Below are 19,365 nucleotides of genomic sequence, written 5' to 3'. Positions count from 1 at the left end.
TACTTAAGCAGTCCTGGAGCTCATAAAAAAATAAAACTAGAAGGATTCTTCCTTAATAAAAGTCAGATTCACTTTGAATGAAGAATACTTAAATAATTTCCAGTAAGGCTGGGAAATGTAGGATAGTTTAGAATTGTTCTGATAGTATGTTTGAGGAAAGGACCGTTTGTGTAATGGTAATAATAATCAACCCCCAAAATTGAGTGAATCAACACCTAAGAGCTGACTTTAATCTCAGTTTCATGTCCAATGTGCCTCAGCAGCAGACCCAGACATCGAGAGGCTTCACCCTTTTATAAGTCCACTCTCTGAAACACGCACGCTGTGGTCCAGCAGCCAGGGAAGGGCTGATGAACATTTCCTACCTGTTCTTGTCCATTTCAGCCTGGAATTAGTATGTACCACTTTCACCCACAGTTTATTGGACACACAAATCATGTGGTTCTCTATTATTAGGGAGCTGGGAAACGTTGAGGATACGGCTATTCCACAAGCAGTAAATGCCTCTTCCATATAGTACCAGCCAATGAATAATCATCAGGAGAATAAAACATCATAAAAATGGTTAACGCACTCAAATTAAAACATACATGCATAAAAACCAGGAGCCATTGAAGGCATACAAGAAATTGAGAGCTGAGGTAAACTAAATCCATAAGGATATAGATTTGAAGAACATGATTAACAAACTTGAGCTGAAGAAAAAGACTTTAAGAGAAAAATCATTATAGAGAATGAGTTCATTGGGGGTAGGGGGACTGGGGATTGAACCCAGGGGAATTTAACCACTGAGCCACATCCCCAGCCTTTTTCGTATTTTATTTAGAGACAGGGTCTTGCTGAGTTGCTTACAGCCTCACTAAATTGCTGAGGCTGGCTTTGAACTCACGATCCTTCTACTTTGGCCTTCCAAGCCACTGGGATTATAGGCATGTACCACTGCTCCTGGCTGGGTAATTTCTTAATGATAAAAAGGACCTTCTTAAGAAAGATAGAACAAACTCATCCCGGTTAGCTCTTGCTGCCTAATAACCACACAAAAGCCAGGTGACTTAAAGCAATGGTTCTATAATTGGTCATGCTCAGCCAGGCACCTGGCTTATCTGGGGGTCATGAATGTGGCTGTGTTCATCAGGGAATATAACTGGGGGTAGGAGAATCCAAAATAGCTTAAGTCACATGGTCAGTGCCTTATCTGAGTTGGCTGCACCAGCTGGGGCTGGCTGGGACTCTCCGATGTGGCAATTAGATTTCTTACATGATAATCTGGGGTTCCAAGAAAACACAAACACTCTGCCAAGCTTCTGAAGAATTAGGTTTCAAATTTGCCCAGCTTCATTTCTGCCACATCCCATTGGTCAAGAGAATCATAAGCCCAGCTAGATCTAAGGGCAATGGATACAGCCTTCCTTCTTGATGAGGCAAACAATATGCACACACAAGTATGACAGGAGTTATTACTAGTCACCTTAGGAGACAGTGCATTCTCTGGCCACAAATGTTTACATTCTCTTCTATAAAAGCAATGGACTTATCACCTCTAGAGATACCCAGACTCATACAATCCAGCATCAGGTTCGGATTTAAAGGAGAGCATCCAACCATCTAAATAAAGCCCAAATGTAGATGAGATTTCTCCAAGGTGACTCCTGGGCAAAAACACAGAGACTTTTAATAATGGTGTGTCACACTGCCAGGAAGAGGTGACAATTCTAAATGAGAATGCATCTCATAAAATAACTTCAAAAATATAAAAACAAAAAAAATTGACAGAAAAAAATGAACAAACAGAAAAATCCAGAATTATGATGGAAAGTGTTAACATAATTCCTTTGGTAATTGATGGAAAACCATAAAGAAATATTAAGAGTATAGAATATTTGAACAATTCAGTATAGAAATGACACTGTAAATGACAAAGGACATACTGCAGCAACACTTGCATAATGCAAATTCTTTTTAAAGAAAATGTAGAATATTTGTAAAACTTTTCAGACACTAATCTATAAAGCAAATTTCAACAAATTTCAAAGACAGATTGAACTACAGAGAGATTGAACTAGAGATCAATAATAAAAGAAAAAGAAATCAGTAAGTGTTTAGGAAGTGAAACAATACATTTCAAAATAATCCATGGGTCAAAAAAGAAATCCTAATAAAATATTTAATCATTTTGAATAAAATCATCACAGAAATATGACATATCAAAACCTGCATATTGTAGCTAAACCCACATTTAGGTTAAAAAATATATAGCATAAATATATATATTAAGAAAGAAAAAAACTATAAAAATCAAATAGCTAAATATCCCTTTAATAAGTTTTTTAAAGACAAGTTAAATCCAAAATGGTAGAATGGAGAAAATATAAAAGAAAAAAGCAGAAAATATTGAAACGGAAAAATAAACCTACAGCAGAAAAAAAGTCTATAAGACCAACAATTCTTTGAAAAGACTAGTTCCCCTGATAAATCCCTTCAAAGACTGATCAAGAATAATAATTTTTAAAAAGATGAAAGAAAAAGCACAGTTATCAATATTAGGAATGAAAAAGGGAATGTCACTACAGATCTCAGAACTATTAAAAAATCACATGAAGACATTATAAATAATGTCATTATGTTTGGAAATGTAATTAAACACATTCCTGGAAATATGTAACCTATGTAAACTAGCACAAACAGAAAGTATCTGAATAAACCTGTTTGGATTTCAAAGTCAAATCTGTCATTAAACACACATTCACACACACAAACATTCCCCAGAGAAAATTCAGGCCCAATCAGCTTTACCACTAAAATCTTCAAATGGGTAAGGAAAAAAACAACAATAATCTTAACATAAATTCTTTAGGACAATAAAGAATGAAGGAACTTGTTTTATGAAACCAATATAATTTTGATACTAAAATTTGTCAAGAAAGAAAAAGTATAGGTCCACCTTTCTCATGAACACAAATACTAAAATCCAAAACCAAATTAAAAGTCAAATCCAGTAATTCATAAAAAAAGAACAACTCGTCATGGCCCAGTTGAATGCAGAGATGATTTTACATTTGTAATCATCAATGTGATTGACCATACAGGCAATAAAAAAAGAAAAACATGATCATTTCAATAAATGCAAAATAGGTATTTACTGTGACTCAATGTCCATCATATAGGAAAAAAGAAAAATTATTAACAAACTAAAAATGGAAGTAAACTTACTTAATCTAATGAAGACTATCTACGAAAACCACCTAAAGAAAATATACAATTTAATGATGAAATATTGAGAACTTTCCCTGTGTGACTGGAAGGATACTTGTTATCACCACTTCATTCAGGATTATGTTTAATATTCTAGCCAGTGTAGTAATTCAGAGGAAAAATTATTTAATACTAAAAAGTTATATATATATATATATATATATATATATATATATATATATATATATATTCTAGATGATAATCTACAAAAATATCTTCATGGTCTTAGAGTAGACAAAATCAGAAGGGATTATAAAAATATCTAACCATAAAGGAAAAGATTGATGAATTAGACTTCATCAAAGTTTAGAATGATCATTAATCAGAAGGATCTATCAATGAGCAAGAATAAAAGCCCAGTCTGAGGAAAGACATTTGCAATATCCAACAAAGGACCGATATCTAGAGTTTAAAAGAACCATAAAACATAAAGACCAAAAATAGGTAGATATTTGAGCAAACATTTCACATAAAGAACAGATATCTAAATCACAAATTAGAAAATTAGATGACTCTCATAATTCACCAGGGACATGAAAATTAAAATCTTATTAAGATGAATCCAACAAAATTGCTAAAATTCACAAGATGGCATTACCTGCATTAGCAAGGACGAGAGCATTGAGAACTCTCATGTTGCTTGGTGGAGTGTGAATTGGCACAATCGCTTTGGAAAATAGCATGGCCACATTTTCTAACCTGGATACTGTCTAGGCATGCCTGATGAGCCAGTAATTCCACTCCCAGGTATTTACACCATAGAAATCCATGCACATGTACTGATATCTATAGAAGAATATTCACAACTGTTCTATTTGTTTTAGCTCCAAATGCAGGCAGAGACTCTGTTCCCCTTGAGGATCCCCCACTGAACTGAGATGGATTCGTCTCTGTTTACCCTGTATGTTTTCCTCAGGGCACGGTAGTTCTAAATGTGACATCATATGCCAAAGGCAATGTGCATTAGTAGATACAAAGTTAAATGTCCCTTTAGGAGGACCAAGGTGTGAGTCCAGAGAGAAAAGGTGGGAAAAAAATATTTCAAAGAGAGAAACTGACATTCCTTATGGCAGCTAATGTCTTAGGGGCCTTGGTTGACCTGTGCACCAGCACAGAAACCTGACTTTTAAAAAATTATAGAAGCAATTCCTACACATGATGCATGTAAAACAGGATAGAAACACACAATGAAGTGGCTCTTTCCCACCAATAATACATCAAATATAACCATTTATTAGTGCTTTCCATGAAAAGGTATATTTATACTTATAAAAATACATTTATACACATGTATTCAATTTTTTCCATCTATAACAAAGGAATAATACTGCAAATGCCAATCAGCACCTCATGCTTTGTCCTCTCCCATTAATCAGAGTGGTCTAATCTTAGCATGTGTAGGTTTGCCTCATTTGGGGGAGAGGTGTTAACCAGGGACTGAACTCAATACACTTAACCACTGAGCCACATCCCTGCCCTATTTTGAATTTTTGTTTTAAAATTTTAAATTACATGTTTATTTCCAAATTTTCACAGATTAATAGATTGCATTTTATTAGAAAACAATTTACAGGAGTTTGCAGCACTGATTTCTTATTAAAAAAAGAGAGAGAGAGTAATGATTAGGATTTGATGATTAGGATTTGTAGATATGAATGACCATGAAAAGACGTCTTCCTGGAAACCAAACATATACAGATATTCCTACCCATCCAGCAACAGTCTGTTGATGATGAGCTGAATAAAGACATACCATCTTAGGTCACACCTAGATGCAGGATAAGGCTCAAAGCTGCAGGCAGCAAAATATTCTCAGAAAGGCAAGATGCAGGCATTGCGGACTGCTGTCCCTCACAGATGCCCATTGTGCGTTGCTGGCTCCTCATAGGAGTGCACAGCAACATGAAGCCAGCAGCTCACTCTGGGAGGAAGGGCCTCTCCTTTCTCAGTGACTCCATCAATGACAAGGTTAGAAAGAAACATGGGCTCCAAGGCACTGAGGGTGTAAAGTTTTTTTTAGAAAATACATAAAAATGAACAGACTAAAAAAAGAAGTTAATTATCAATGGAAGAATCTATCATTACTGTGTGTGACTAGTGAAATAATTACCTCAGATAGATTATAATCGAAATGCACATCGAACAGACTGCACAGTGAGGGATTGCCTGACCAAAACGCATCCCCATGCCTCTTGGGGCTGGGTAGAGCACACTCACGAAACTTCTTCCTGAAGCCAGAGAAGCTGTGCATCGTTTGTATTTGTAATATCCTTCTCCAGTCTTCTTGCCCAGCTTCTTCTCTGCTACCAGCTTATTTAGTGATGTGCTGGGCTGCAACAGTGGGTTCTTGGCATCCATTTCATGCCACCCATCCAGAATGCACTTTGTAGTATCCAGTCCAACATAATCAAGAAGCTCAAAGGGACCCATAGGGTATCCAGCTCCCAACTTCAAATTGCAGTGTCAGTGTCTTCCTTGGATGCATCTCCTCATTCATGCATCCTGATGGCTTCTTTAAGGTATGGCACCAGGAGACGGTGCACAATAAACCCAGGAGTGTCCTTGCAAGAATATTTTCCCAAGGCTTTGCTAAAGTCCACCAGAGATTCAAATGTCTTCTGGCTTGTCATTGGTGTTTTAATGACCTCTACGAGTTTCATCAGGGGCACTGGGTTGAAGAAATGAAGGCCGGCAAATGGGTCTTGTCTGGTGGTGGCATTGGCTATGCTTGCCATCTGCAAAGAGGAAGTGTTGCTGGCAAAAATTGTATGCTCAGCAGCAAACTTGTCCAGCCGTTGGAAGAGCTCGTTCTTCACCTTCAGGTTCTCCACGATGGCCTCCACCACCAGGTCTGTGCTGTGGAGGACAGATGCTGCATCTGTGCAGGTTGATATGCTGCTCAGGGTCTTCTCCACAAACTCATCACCAGCCTTAGGATTTTCTGCAAACTTCTTCTTTGAAATTTTCCTAAATACTTTTTTTGGATTTTTGCCAGGATGTCCTCTGTTTGGTCCACCAACACTACTGTGTGGCCACTTGCTGCAGCAACCTGGGCTATGCCGGCGCCCACCAGCCCGCTGCCGATGACCATCACGTGCTTGACGATAATTTTCTTCGCCGAGGCCGAAGCGCTGGACGAAGAAGACAAGGAGTGCAGGAACTGCCTGGTTACGAAAGCCATGATGCAGGGACAGCTCTATTTTGTATTTTACTTAGAGACAGGGTCTCACTGAATTGCTTAGCTTCTCACTTTTGCTGAGGCTGGCTTTGAACTTGAGATGCTCCTGCCTCAGCCTCCCAAGCTGCTGGAGGTGAGCCACCACACCAGCTAGGTTTGCCTCATTTTTAACAGTTTGTCATTGTACAGATGGATTGGAATATTCTTAAACAGCCCCATGCTTCCAGTGTGCAGGTAATAACGAATGATGTTACAATAAACATTTTTTATAGAACTATCTTCACATATTTTCCTTAAGGTAATTTCCCAACAAGAGAAATATGGGGTCAATGGCATGTGGTTTTTTTAAGAACCCTAATCTTTATTTTCTCAATTTGATCAGAGGACAGGAAATCCTGATTGGTAGTTAACCATGGGTACTCCCACTTCCTTGTTTCTAATTTACTAATGCATTTTGCTCTTTTCAAAAAAGCATTTTCTCAGATGTGCTACTTGAGGCTGATGTGAACAGTGTACTGACTGTAAGATCAAGACCAAACCTGCTATTTATGAGAAAACTTGTCTTTGGGTCTCAGGTCTTGGTGGTTCCGGTCTTCATGCTGCTGTGGGTGACTCTACTGGTTCTGGGTGAGTAGATGACTCAACATGAGCCTGGGTTGGGGTCTGCTCCTCTCTCCACCTGGCCCTGGCCCTTTCTTGGGGCCCAGCACCTGCTCAGTCTTTCCCACATAAAGATACTGTATTTTAATGTTTTACTGTACAGCTCAGGGTTTCCTCTAGTGAATTCGAAGAAAGTGGTCACGGATGAAAAAAAATTCCTTCAATCTTACAGAGAAGGAACCCATAGCGCTCTATTAAGGTTTCACTTACATTTATCTTTAACAGACACTTCATGAAGCCTTAGAAAGATATGTTGTGTCTGCTTGTTCTTAGTGTTTGATTCTGGGAACAGTCCACCCTCTTTCTGCAAAGGAGATGCATTTGTTCCTTGTATGACAAGGTCAGATCGTGGTGCTGGGCATGAGAGGGCAAGTCACAGCAGTGATTGACAGATTAAGAACACAGCAGGGACAGGGATAGACACAGAGGGAGGAGTGGGCAAGGCAAAACTTCAGGCACATGGCATTCTCATTCTGCGTGTGCATAAGTCTCTGTGAAGTCATGGCTACGAAGTGGGTAGTTTTTTTTTTTTTTTTTTTTTTTTTTTTTTGCCAAGGTTTAAAGGTTAGAATTAAATGTTTATAAATTTGTTTGCCAAAACAAAATTTCAGTTATTGTCTATGGATAGCACTATCCCAGGTACTGGGGAATGATACATCTTGTCCCATCAAACGATACCCTCTGTCAGAGTGCTCCATCTAAATGTCCTATTCTAAACTTGTCCCAATCCTCCTTGAAAACTTTCCATGGCTCCCCGTGGCTTCTATCATAAAAATGTACCTGCCTTCTCAGGCCCTGCATTCCTTTATAATCTTATTTTCCCTGTGGTGCCTTCCAGACACCACCCCCCACCCTGGCCCCCCTCTCCCTACCCCGCAACTCCTGGACCAGTGTCACTCTTCACTCCTGTGCCCTTCCTGTTTTGATTACTCTTTCCACCATCTGTTGCCACACACAAACACTAACCCTCCCCTGGCTGATTCTCATTCATAGTTTTCTCCTCCTCCAGGCGCTTCCATGATCCACTCACCCTCTTCAGCACACACACACACACACACACACACACACACACACACACACACATCTCCACACCGGGCTGGGTAGCTTTCCATCCTCCAATACCTCCCGTGTAATTCTGTTGTTGTACTTAGACCCTGGGTTATATCACCGGGCATCATGATTCTGTTTCTCTCACTGCTCAACGTTTTGCTAGCAGATACCATTTTTATTTGCTCTTATTAGTTATGCATGACAGTAGAATGTTATTTTGACATATTATGCATATATGGAGTCTAACTTCTCATTCTTCTGGTTGTGCATGACTTAGAATTACATTGGTTGTGAAATCATATACGCACATAGGAAAGTGATACCCGATTGATTCATTGTCCTGTCTTTCCTCTTCCGACCCCCTCCCTTCCTTTCATTCCCCCTTGTCTAGTCCAAAGTATTTCTATTCTTCCCTACCCTCCTCCCTTCATGTGCACCCTCATATCAGAGGGAACATCTGGCCTTTGGTTTGGGGGGATTGGCTTATGTCACTAGCGTGATAGTCTCAGATATCATTTTTAAATTTATGTTAGAAGTCTAAGCACTATGTTGTATATGAAGACATTTGAAAAATAACAATATTTTAGACATACATTTTTTTAATGGAAGAAATAATAACTGGATTGGGGAAATGTATTACCCTTGAAAAACTGAAGAGTCCATGCTCTGTGCTCATCTCTGGCTCTTTATTTTTATTATTTATTTTATTTACTTACTTACTTATGTGTTTATGTGTTTATTCATTTATTGCAGCTCCTGTCAGTGAACAACTTGGTGAGTTCTCTCTTTTGCTCCTCAGTGTGTCTGGATAAGAGTGTCTCTCTAACATAAAACATTTGCCTAAAAACCCCCTCCTATTTTCCATTTCTTTGCCAAGGCCGGCAAAGATGTGAAAAATGACACCTGGTCTCTTGGCATTGCTCAAGGGTTAGCATATCTTCATGATCACCCTCTGCCCCTCCCTGGGTGAAGTGTTAGATCCACAGCCACTGGCCTCGGCTGGGCCCTGGTTTTATTCCTACTGAGCTGGACCCCACTTATCCACGAGGCACTCCTTCAACTCCATGGTCCACGTGCAGGGCTGGGGATAGGATCTTCTCTAATCAGCAAGCCAGGAGAAATCCTCTGGAAACATCCCACTGTGAGATGCCAGCAGGAATACCCTAACCTTCACAGCTCTGGAAGTCAGTCCTCTGGGAAATGTGTGGGGACCAGGCCAGGGCTGAAGACAGACTGCCTGTATCAACATCTACTGTAGTTGTGACTCATATCACTCTTGGGGCCAGAGGGCGTCTTGGATATTTGAGAATCCATGAATAGCAAGAACTCCCTGCATTTCCTCTCCTCATCCCAAATCAGCTGCTTCAACTGTACCCTAGGTCATCTCTGGATTCCAATAGATAATTTATCCATTTCTTGTCCTTCCATAATGAGCTATGCTGGGGGTTTTCTGGACATTTGCGTTATCATTTATAAAATGAAGCTGTTAGGCAACTTGATCTCTTAAACTTTTCTCAGTAGCAAAAAATCCCTCGATAGAATTATCTATTCTTTTAGGAAAAGTGCAAAATTGTGATTTTGACAATGCCTGTGTAAGCTCTGTCTGTAATCAGATAGGGAACGGGAATTAGCTGAGTTCTGAACTTAAGATTAAGACAAATGAAATTATCTACATAAAACTCATTCAGCCCATCGGGCAGTGACTCCAAGTAGCATATCCAGAGGATGTAATTGTCACATAACGGCTAAAGGCTACAGATGACACAAACACTACAATTTATTCAGAGTGAATTAATGTCTCTAAACCTGTGGGGTGTGTGTGTGTGTGTGTGTGTGTGTGTGTGTGTGTGTGTGTGTGTTTGCACACACACAAGCACACATTTGGGAATGTGATGACAGGGGTGAGGGTCATTTTCCCATGACCCACTTCCACCACAGGTAACCAACCACAGACATCGCAGTGAATCCTCTTGAATTCACATTGTTCCTTGCCACTCTCTCTGCCCCTGGGGAGGTGAGTGCTGCGGGTTGACATGCACCTTTGGATGACCAGTGACCCTCTCAGGGAGCCTCTTAGGTGCTGTCCAAAGCTATGACCTCCCGTCTGTCCCACAAGAACCTCTGCTGCTGGGACTGTGGGCACTGCCACCTCAGACTCATTTTCTCTCTCCTCCTCCTCAGTAACTCCATCCAAATCCATAATTTCCCTTCAATTTCCATGGACCATTTTCTTCCAAGGAGAGAGCATGGATCTGACCTGCAAAAGATCTAGTTCCCACTCGCCACGGACAACAAAATGGTACTTTGAGGGAAAAGTATTAAGAAAAAACCCCCAAAGCACCCTCAGGGTTCGTGAATCTGGAGACTACAAATGCCAGGCTGATGACTTGCCTGTAAGCGACCCTGTGCACTTGGAATTCTCTGCAGGTGAGACAGAAGTAAAAGAAATAAAAACCCTAGAAATTATTTCAGACCATTTTCTCTCAGGCTGCTGACACCATTCACTTGGGTGGACTCCTGAATGGACATTTTTGTTCCACATTATAGTTAAACAAGGAGGGCGTTCACAGGCTCTGTGTGTAACCAGACAGGGAACAGAATTAGCTTCTTAAGTTTGAACATAAAAATTAAGAAAATTGATACTCTCCAGATAAAATTCATGTAGCCCAAATGGGCCGAGACTCGGAGTAGTGTATCCAGAAGGATATCATTGCCATATAACAGCTAAAGGTTATGGATGACCCAAACACTACCATTTCTTCAGAGTGAATTAATGTCTTCACACCCAGGCAGGGTGTGGAAAGGGGGTGTTGTAGTTTCATGGTTTTGTGGGGGCGGGGGTTGTTTGTTTGGGGTATGAGGGCATGGAATCCAGGGCCCTCTACTATTGAGCCACATCCCCATACCTTTTTTTATTTTTAATTTTGAGAAAGTGTCTTGCTGAATTGCTCAGGCTGGCCTTGAACTTGCATTCCCCCTGCCTTGGTCTCTTGATTCACTGAGATTACAGACATACACCATCATGCCCAGCTAACCCTGTGATTTTCAAAATTTGACCTCAGTCAGAAAGCCTGGGAAGGTTTTGGGTTTGGGTTTTTTTTTTTTTTTTTTTTTTTTTTTTGGTGTTGTTTTGCTTTGTTTTCGTAGGGACTCGGTACTGAGAATTGAATTCAGGGGCACTAGACCACTGAGCCATATCCTCAGCTCTATTTTTGTATTTTATTTAGAGACAGTGTCTCACTGAGTTGCTTAGCACCTCACCATTGCCAGGACTGGCTTTGAACTCTCAGTCCTCCTGCCTCAGCCTCCAGAGCCACTGGGATTACAGGCATGCACCACCATGCTGGGGTCTGGGAAGGTTTTTTATCATACTCAGGCCCTACCTTAGATTTACTGAATCAATATGTATAGACTTGCAGGGCACAGGGGCCCATGCCTGCAATCACAGCTACTTGGAAGAATGAGGCAGGAAGATCATAAATTCAAGGCCAGTCTGGGAAACTTAGCAAGATCCTGTCTCGAGATAAAATTTAAAAGTGCTGAGGATGTTGCTCAGTGGTAGAGTGCTTATCTAGAAGGTACAGGGGTCTGGGTTTATTCCTCAGTATTTCAAAAGAAACAACTTATGGGAGTGCAGTCCAAGAATTAGTATGTTTTATAAGCTGCTCAGGTGAAAGGAAATTTGGGTTGAAATTCATTTGAACAGTTCCTATACATTAAGGTGTGTAGTTTTAAGCCGTATTACTTACTTGAAATAATAAGTGGCACAATGATTTGTCACATTTATAGCTATAGATGAAGAATTTCCTGTTTGTCCTAAAACCACCTGTTATAAAGTTGAAGTCATATCATCCCAGTTACAATGCCCTTTAATTTAGTGAAAAAGGAAACAGTGTAGTAACATAACAATTTCCCTCTTAAACATTTACCTATTAAAGGGATCATAAATATCCCCCAAAATGAAAGACCCTAAATGATCAAGAGAAGAAGATTCATTAAATGAATTACAATGCTGTCCCTAAAAGAAAACTGTCCCCCATTGAAAATCAAGCTCAGTAATGATATTACTGAGGGAAAATATTCTGACATAGTAAATAAAGGGCAATTTATCAAATATATAAATATTATTCCAATTCAATAAAGGAGAAAAAATACACAGAGACGCTCACATATTTGAACATGGAAGAAAAACAATTGGAAGCATCTCTGGGCAATGAGATGGTAGATACTTTTTACTTACATTTCTACTTTCCAGCTTTTCTCAATTGCATATGTTCATTTTAAAATCCAGGGGGCGAAATGATAAGTATTTTAAGAATCCTTGGAATAATAATGAAAAGAAAGAGGAAACAGTGGGATGAACCAAATAACTGGTCTTATTTTTTCCTCCAGCTCCACTGATCCTACAGGGTCCACCTTATGTGTTCGAAGGAGACTCCGTGCTTCTAAGGTGTCGGACAGAAGCAAAAACTGAACTGAATACTGTAGCATTTTTTAAGAATGGTGAACGCCTGGTATTACCTAATAATAGTTCTGATCTGCACATGGATGGTGCCGATCTGGCGCACATTGGTTGCTATCACTGTGGTGACTATACACACACGTGCTGTACAGTTTATTCCAATAGTGTCAGCATCCAAGTCCGAGGTAAGGCTTTCATTGTTTTGTAAGTGGGTTGGTGAGAAGGAGGGCACCTGAGGTGGCAGAGGTAGACTAGGAGGAAGAGGGTGGGCTGGGGTGCCCTTGCGGGAAAGTGCGACTGTGCTCTTTGTGCTGATGGACGGCAGAACTCAGAAGTGGTGGTGCCACAGAGGCACTTTTCCCTCCAGTGCCTTTCCAAGCCTCACTCTTCTGGGGACTGCTGTGATCTTTCTTTCTAGTGCTGTTCCCACGTCCTGTGCTGACCACGAGCTCCTCTCAGCCCACGGAGGGAAGTCCGGTGACCCTGACCTGTCAGACTCAGCTCCCTCCAGAGAGGTCAGATGTCCAGCTCCAGTTCTGCTTCTTCAGAGATGGTCAGGTTCTGGGGTCAGGCTGGAGCAGCTCCCCAAAGCTCCGAATTCCTGCCCTGGGGACAGAGGACTCGGGGTCCTACTGGTGCCAGGCAAAGAGAGTGAATTCCCACGTTCTGAAAGAGAGTCGGAGGATCTACATCACTCTGTGGGGTGAGTCTCAGTGGGTCCTGGGATGGACAGGGGACGGGACTGGAAGAGTTGTGTGCAATTGCACATCAGTTTGGTTCGTGTGGAACGTGCTTCTTCCACGTGTGAGAATGGGAGTTGTGTGACAGAAGAGACCTCAACTCTTGTGGACATCTTAGAAGAGTTTAGAGAAAACAAAAAGCTCAGGAAAAGAGAGACAGGGCTCATTTTTCTTTCGCTGCCTTTAGATACAACTCTTCTTTGAAAGCTCTCTTCCCTGATGCCCTGTATTTCCTGCTAGGTCTATAGTCATAAGCGATGGCTGGGCTGACTGGACTCTGCTCGGCCAAATGGACAGACTTGGAACACTAGGTGCCTGGAGGCAGAGTGCTGCAGGACAGGGAAATCCAAGGACAAAAGGTTGGGGAATAAACGGTTCCAATTTGATGTCCCTAGGAATGGTGGTGTGCCCATTTTTATTTTTTCCCAAGTTTCTAAAATTGTAGACATTTTCAAGCATGACTCTCATCCAATGGCCAAATGGTTCCCTTTATGAAATTTGGTCTGTCTCATGGAAAATATATTTAAGCATTAGGAAGGGACACATGGTCTGTGGTGCCCAATTTCCTGAGTGAGCCGGGAATGAAAGTGATAGCATTTCCCATAAATTCACCCCTGTTCCTAAGAAAAACAAAAGTCCAATGACACTTTCTTCTAAACTGACTAAATCCTATTAATCTTGCAGTTCCAGGAAGCAGAATTTTCTAGGGTCACTAGTTTAAGGAGAAACAGTCCAGCGAAGGTGGAGAGGGGATTTATTGTCCAATAGTTAAAACGCAATAATTCCTGACAAAGTTTTTCCCCAACCTCAGGTTCTTCTCCCCCTCGGTTTAATATCTTCCTTTGTTCTTAAAGACCCGAGGATAACTCAAAAAGCACTGCCCCAAGCCAACATGATTACCAAAAGCCCATCACAGATGAGCCTACTTGACGGGACTGTCCTGGCCCCCAATCCTTTGACCTCATATGTCACATGCTAGACAGGTTAAGAAGGGTGTGCTCAAGGGCAAGCCTACTAAACATGTCAATAGTGTTCCTTTCCAATTAGCTGTTGCTGTCTCTGAATCCCCAGGACAATCTCCTTTGATGCCAAGTCTCCCTGCCCCCTGCACACCCTGGTCATTTTACTCAGCTGTTTGGGCAGCAGATATCACCTCTGGGATGACTGACCATGTTCTATCAAGGTGTGGGTGGACATGAGAGCAGGATAGATGGGGCTAACTCTATTCCTAGGCTGGACTCTCCACAGAACATTAGGAAGTAGAGGACCTCCCTAGCCCAGCAGGGACCATAGCCTCTCCAACCGTCTCCCTGTTCCCAAGGACAAAGTAACTCCACTCCAGGCTAACCTCATATAGGGAATCAGCAGATTCTGCCATTTCCAGCCTGTGACTCTCCTCTGTCCACGAGCACCCCACTGCCTCGAGGCTCACGTATATACATTTTTTTAAATTTACTTAGGAGTTACTGTCAAGGTCCAAACACGCACTGACCCAGCCTTAGGACCAGTGTTTGAAGGGCAGAAGTTGAGGCTCATCTGCTCAGTAGACAGGCTCCCGGGGCCCATCACGTTCTCCTGGTATAAAGTCAAGCTGGGGAAGGAAACAAAGATTCACACATCCTCAGAAGCAGAAGTCAAGATCTCCATGGTGAAAGGCAGTGACGCTGGGGACCGTTACTGTAAAGTCAACAGTAGTCACAAAAGTTTTACCAGCAGGCGGGTAACCATCAAGCCACGGAGAGGCGAGTGCTGCTGAGTGTCATCCAAGGAATGGATGACCAAACTGCACACAGGGCTCCTCTGTGCAGACCACAGGCAGTCGGGTGGGAGTGGACATTGACATCCAATGCTTAGCAGGAAAGAGCTCAGGACAGAAAGGGCTGCGGGCTGTGGGAAGTTTTGGAAACTCTCAGACATAGAGATTAAAGAAAACGTTCAGTGATGAGGAATATGTCTGCACCCTTCATATTTACCAGTCCCTTTGCAGTTTAAGCAAAGTTCAGTGCCTCTTAAGAATGAAAAGCAGAACAATTAGGATGTTAGAGTCAGGACTGATCTAGGGCCACGTCTCTTGACAAGGCCCTTGACTTACGGATCTTCAGGGACCCTCCCTGCACACATGTAAACAGAGATGGTCAGAGAATGGCCACGGGCAAAGCCCTGAGAACAACCCTAATGAAGTACCCCCAAGGACATCATCTCCTCTGCCAAAGAGGGGCAGGTCACCTGGCAAGGGGGGCAGGAGGGAAGAGGCAGGGGTCTGACGGAGAAGGAATAGACGGGAGCAGACCAGATGGAGGATGGGGAGGGATGGGGAGAGAAGCCTGGGAGGTTGCTGGACCACCCTGAGGGCCAGGAGAGACTAGAGTCTGGCCATTTGCTCTGGCCACAGATGGGAATTACAGGGAAGAGGCAGAAGTAACAGTTGACTCATTTTCTCTCCCTCAGCCGCTGTGTCTCGGCCTGTCCTCACCCTCAGCCCTGCTAAGAACTGGCTCCTTGAAGGAACCTGGTTGACACTTCACTGTGAAGTCCAGAGAGGTTCTCCCCCGATCCTGTACAAGTTTTATCATGATTCTGTCTCCCTGGGGAGCAGCTCAACCCCCCTCTGTAGGAAGAGCATCCTTGGGCATCTCTCTGACGGCACAGCACTCTGGGAACTACTACTGCACTGCTGCTAATAGATTCGGCCCCCAGCGCAGTGAGGCTGTGAGGCTCTCCGTCTTGGGTAAGCCCCGAGTTCCTGCTAAGCCCATCCTTGGTCAGATCCCTCTCTCTCAGGCCCCTTCACAAGTCTGCGGGAACCTTCCTGCTTCCTATCACAATCAGCCTAACACCCTTCTCGACTCTCAGCAAACCCAGGCCTCAGAGCTTATCCATCCCTGGCTCACCCTGGCCCCATGACAGCTCAGAGACTCCCCTAGCTTTTACCCAACACATTTCTTTTCACAAATCATCACTTTGTGCCCTCCGTCTTCTGAGCCAATTTTTCTTCACTTGATGCACAGATGCTTCACCTGTTTCTCCCTAACACACGTAGTTCAGCTGCAAGCACCGCTGTGCGGGCAAATCTTGGGCAACACCATAATTTCTCCAAAGAAGTCTCAAGCAGTTACAGCTCTCACAGTAGGTCTGCAGAGGACTGGAGGTGAAAGGGAAGAATATGATGATTCCAAAACCAGAGCCCCCAGCCTTAATGCATCCACTAACCCATTAAAATGTTTTATTATGTCCTCACACTTAGCAATATCTAAATCCTCTCTACTTCCTGTTCCTTGTCTGTCTCCCTTTATGTCAATGGGATATAAGCTCTAAGAGTACAGGACCTCATGGTATAGGTCTTCCCTACCTCCCTGAGCCTAACAGTGTGTGACACTGGGCATTTAGAACTCTTGTATTCTTGTGCAAGAATAGAATAGTGTTTATCAGAGACTGAGAAGGGGTAGGGGGAGAAGATGGTTATTAGGTGTGCACTTGGAAAGAGGGGATATTTCTAATGTTCTATAGCACATTGGGAGGGTAACTATGATTGACAACAACTAATTGTCTACTTCAAAATAATTAGCAGAGAAGATTTTGATGTTCCCAACACAAAGAAATAATGAATGTTTGAGGTAATGGATTAGCTAATTATCCTGACCAAATACATGTATCAAAATAGCACACTATGCCCCAAATATAGATATGATTACTATGTCAATTAAAATTTTGAAAATTATAAGGAGAAAAGATGATGACATAGTACTTTTATGAAAAAGAATTGCTACAGAAAACAGGAAAAAAAAACCTCTCAAATTCTTCTAGATAGTCTCAATACAATTAGAGGAAAATATGGACTCACAAAAAGTTCAAAAAATAAATTAAAGAGGTCAAAGAAGAGATGATAAGACAATAAAATAATAAGAAGAGATAAGAAAACAATTCAGCAGATCTCAGGAGAAACAACGAAAATTACAAAGATGTTTTAGAAATAAAATCCAAATGTAAGGCAATAAGAATAGAAGAGATACCCCTAAAAAATGTTAATTGAATGAAGAATCATTATGAGAAAGCAATATAGAATGCAAAACAGAAAAAGAGGCAAAAATATAATATGTAAATCAGACAATAGATACCCCATGTTTGGATAATTAAATGCTTCTAGAGGAAAAACATTTTAAAAATATTTTTTAAAATAAATAACAGATTTCAAAAACAGATTAGAAAACCAAAGTGAAGAGAAAAACAAAACTCAAAGATGTAATTTGAAAATTTCCTAAAATGAAGAAAACATTAGCATGTACATAAGATTATCTCAATTAAGTTTTTGAACTTCAGAATTAAAGTGTGTGTGTGTGAAAGAAAGAGAGAGAAGAGAAGCAGAGGGGAAAGGAAGCGGGGTGGAGCGAGAGAGAGGGTTTTTGGAAAAAATGAGCAGTCCTCTCAGAAAGAAAAATATCCAGTTGGTCCTTGACTTTGCACAATAGTCGATGCCGAAGAGAGAAGTGTGGTGTCCAGAGGCATGAGAACGGAGAATTTTACATCAAACTGAAAAGTCACTGTCAAAAATGCAGAAACTCAGGGAATTTAGTGCCCTTTAACCATTCTTGAAAAAAAAAATTACTTCTTGAGAAAAATCCAGCCCCTCAAGATGTGAATCAACATAAAGGACATATAATGAGGGAAACGTGATATGAAAATACAGACGGAACCTCGTAGCTCAGAGTTTCCCAACCCTGGCTGCACACGAGAATCACCTGGGAACTTGGAAAAATACCTCTCATTAAGCTCCTCTCCAAAGAAATTAAATTCAGAATTTCTCAAGTAAGACTTGAGAAACAATATTTTTTAACACATATTCAGGTGAGAATATTGTACCAAGAAGGTTGAAAACCACATATTTCGATACAGAAACAGTGGCCAACCAATTGTGAAAACTATGGTTATGAATAGAAAACCAGGGTTGGGGCTGTGGTAGAGCACTCGCCTAGCACGTGTGAGGCCCTGGGCAAAACTCAGCACCATATAAAAATAAATAAATAAGATAAAGGTATTGTGTTCATCTACAACTAAAAACTCTATTAAAAGAAAGAATAGAAAACCATTACAAACACTGAGAATTTAAAAAATATATGTGTAATGAAGAAAAATCATCTGGTCAGAAGCAGGAGAGGAAGTAAAATAACAATTATTTTCTTGTGATCACTATTATTTCATAATGGGCAACAAAAAAGAATTGATTTGACAATTTTTTTAAAATTAATGTTGCTTCCAAACAAATAATCACCTAAGGTGACGAACACACCAATTGCCCTGATCTGATCATTACACATGGTATACATTATCAAAATGTCACACTGTACCCAATAAATATGCACAATTACTGTATGTCAGTTAAAATGGAAAACGTTTTATAAAATTAATAACAAATTTCAAAATTTCCACTTTATAAATCATTTCTGAGTATTTTTAGAAATTCATTAATGGGTTAGTAAAGTTACATGGAAAACCAACTAGCAGCCTGTAGAGTCACTCAGGAGATAATGAGTGAATTATTCAAGTGGAGTGACTAGAAAAAGAGAGTAAATAATAAATATAAACCCAACTGAAAAAAGTATGAGGAAACAGATACTTATTTGCCCCTAGTGCAGGTGTTAATGGGTCCAATGTTTTAAAGAATAATTTATCATTATTTAAACTGTTCATATACCTCCTCCAAGAAATTCTACTTCTAAGAATTTATCTTAATGCATGCACAAATATATAATGATATATCTACAGGATCACTTAATGCAGTACTACACAAACATTTTAAAATTATGATCTAAACATTCATTCAGAAAGAATTGCTTAAGTATATTATAGTAAATAAACACAATGGAATATTCCAAGGTTTGTAAAGTAGGTAATATCTGTACAAAATTTTACATACGTAAGAGTTGCACTTTATTGTATATAAAGAAATATACTTTGAGGCTGGGGTTATAGCTCAGCGGTAGAGTACTTGCCTTGCACTTGTGAGGTACTAGGTTTGATTCTCAGCA

At 40.8% G+C, this 19,365-nt stretch overlaps 1 protein-coding gene and 1 pseudogene across 1 annotated transcript in view; one reads left to right on the top strand and one right to left on the bottom strand.

Moving 5' to 3' along the window:
* The window catches only part of LOC143410677 (Fc receptor-like protein 3), an 86,956-nt gene that overhangs the window by 47,090 nt on the left and 20,501 nt on the right, over window positions 1-19,365 (top strand).
* Window positions 5,359-6,433, bottom strand: LOC143409855 (hydroxyacyl-coenzyme A dehydrogenase, mitochondrial pseudogene; annotated as a pseudogene).

Source organism: Callospermophilus lateralis, chromosome 11 (genome assembly GCF_048772815.1).
Source record: "Callospermophilus lateralis isolate mCalLat2 chromosome 11, mCalLat2.hap1, whole genome shotgun sequence".
Lineage (NCBI taxonomy): Eukaryota > Metazoa > Chordata > Mammalia > Rodentia > Sciuridae > Callospermophilus > Callospermophilus lateralis.
The sequence above is the reverse complement of the archived record's forward strand: the minus strand, read 5'-3'. Positions and strand labels throughout refer to the sequence as shown.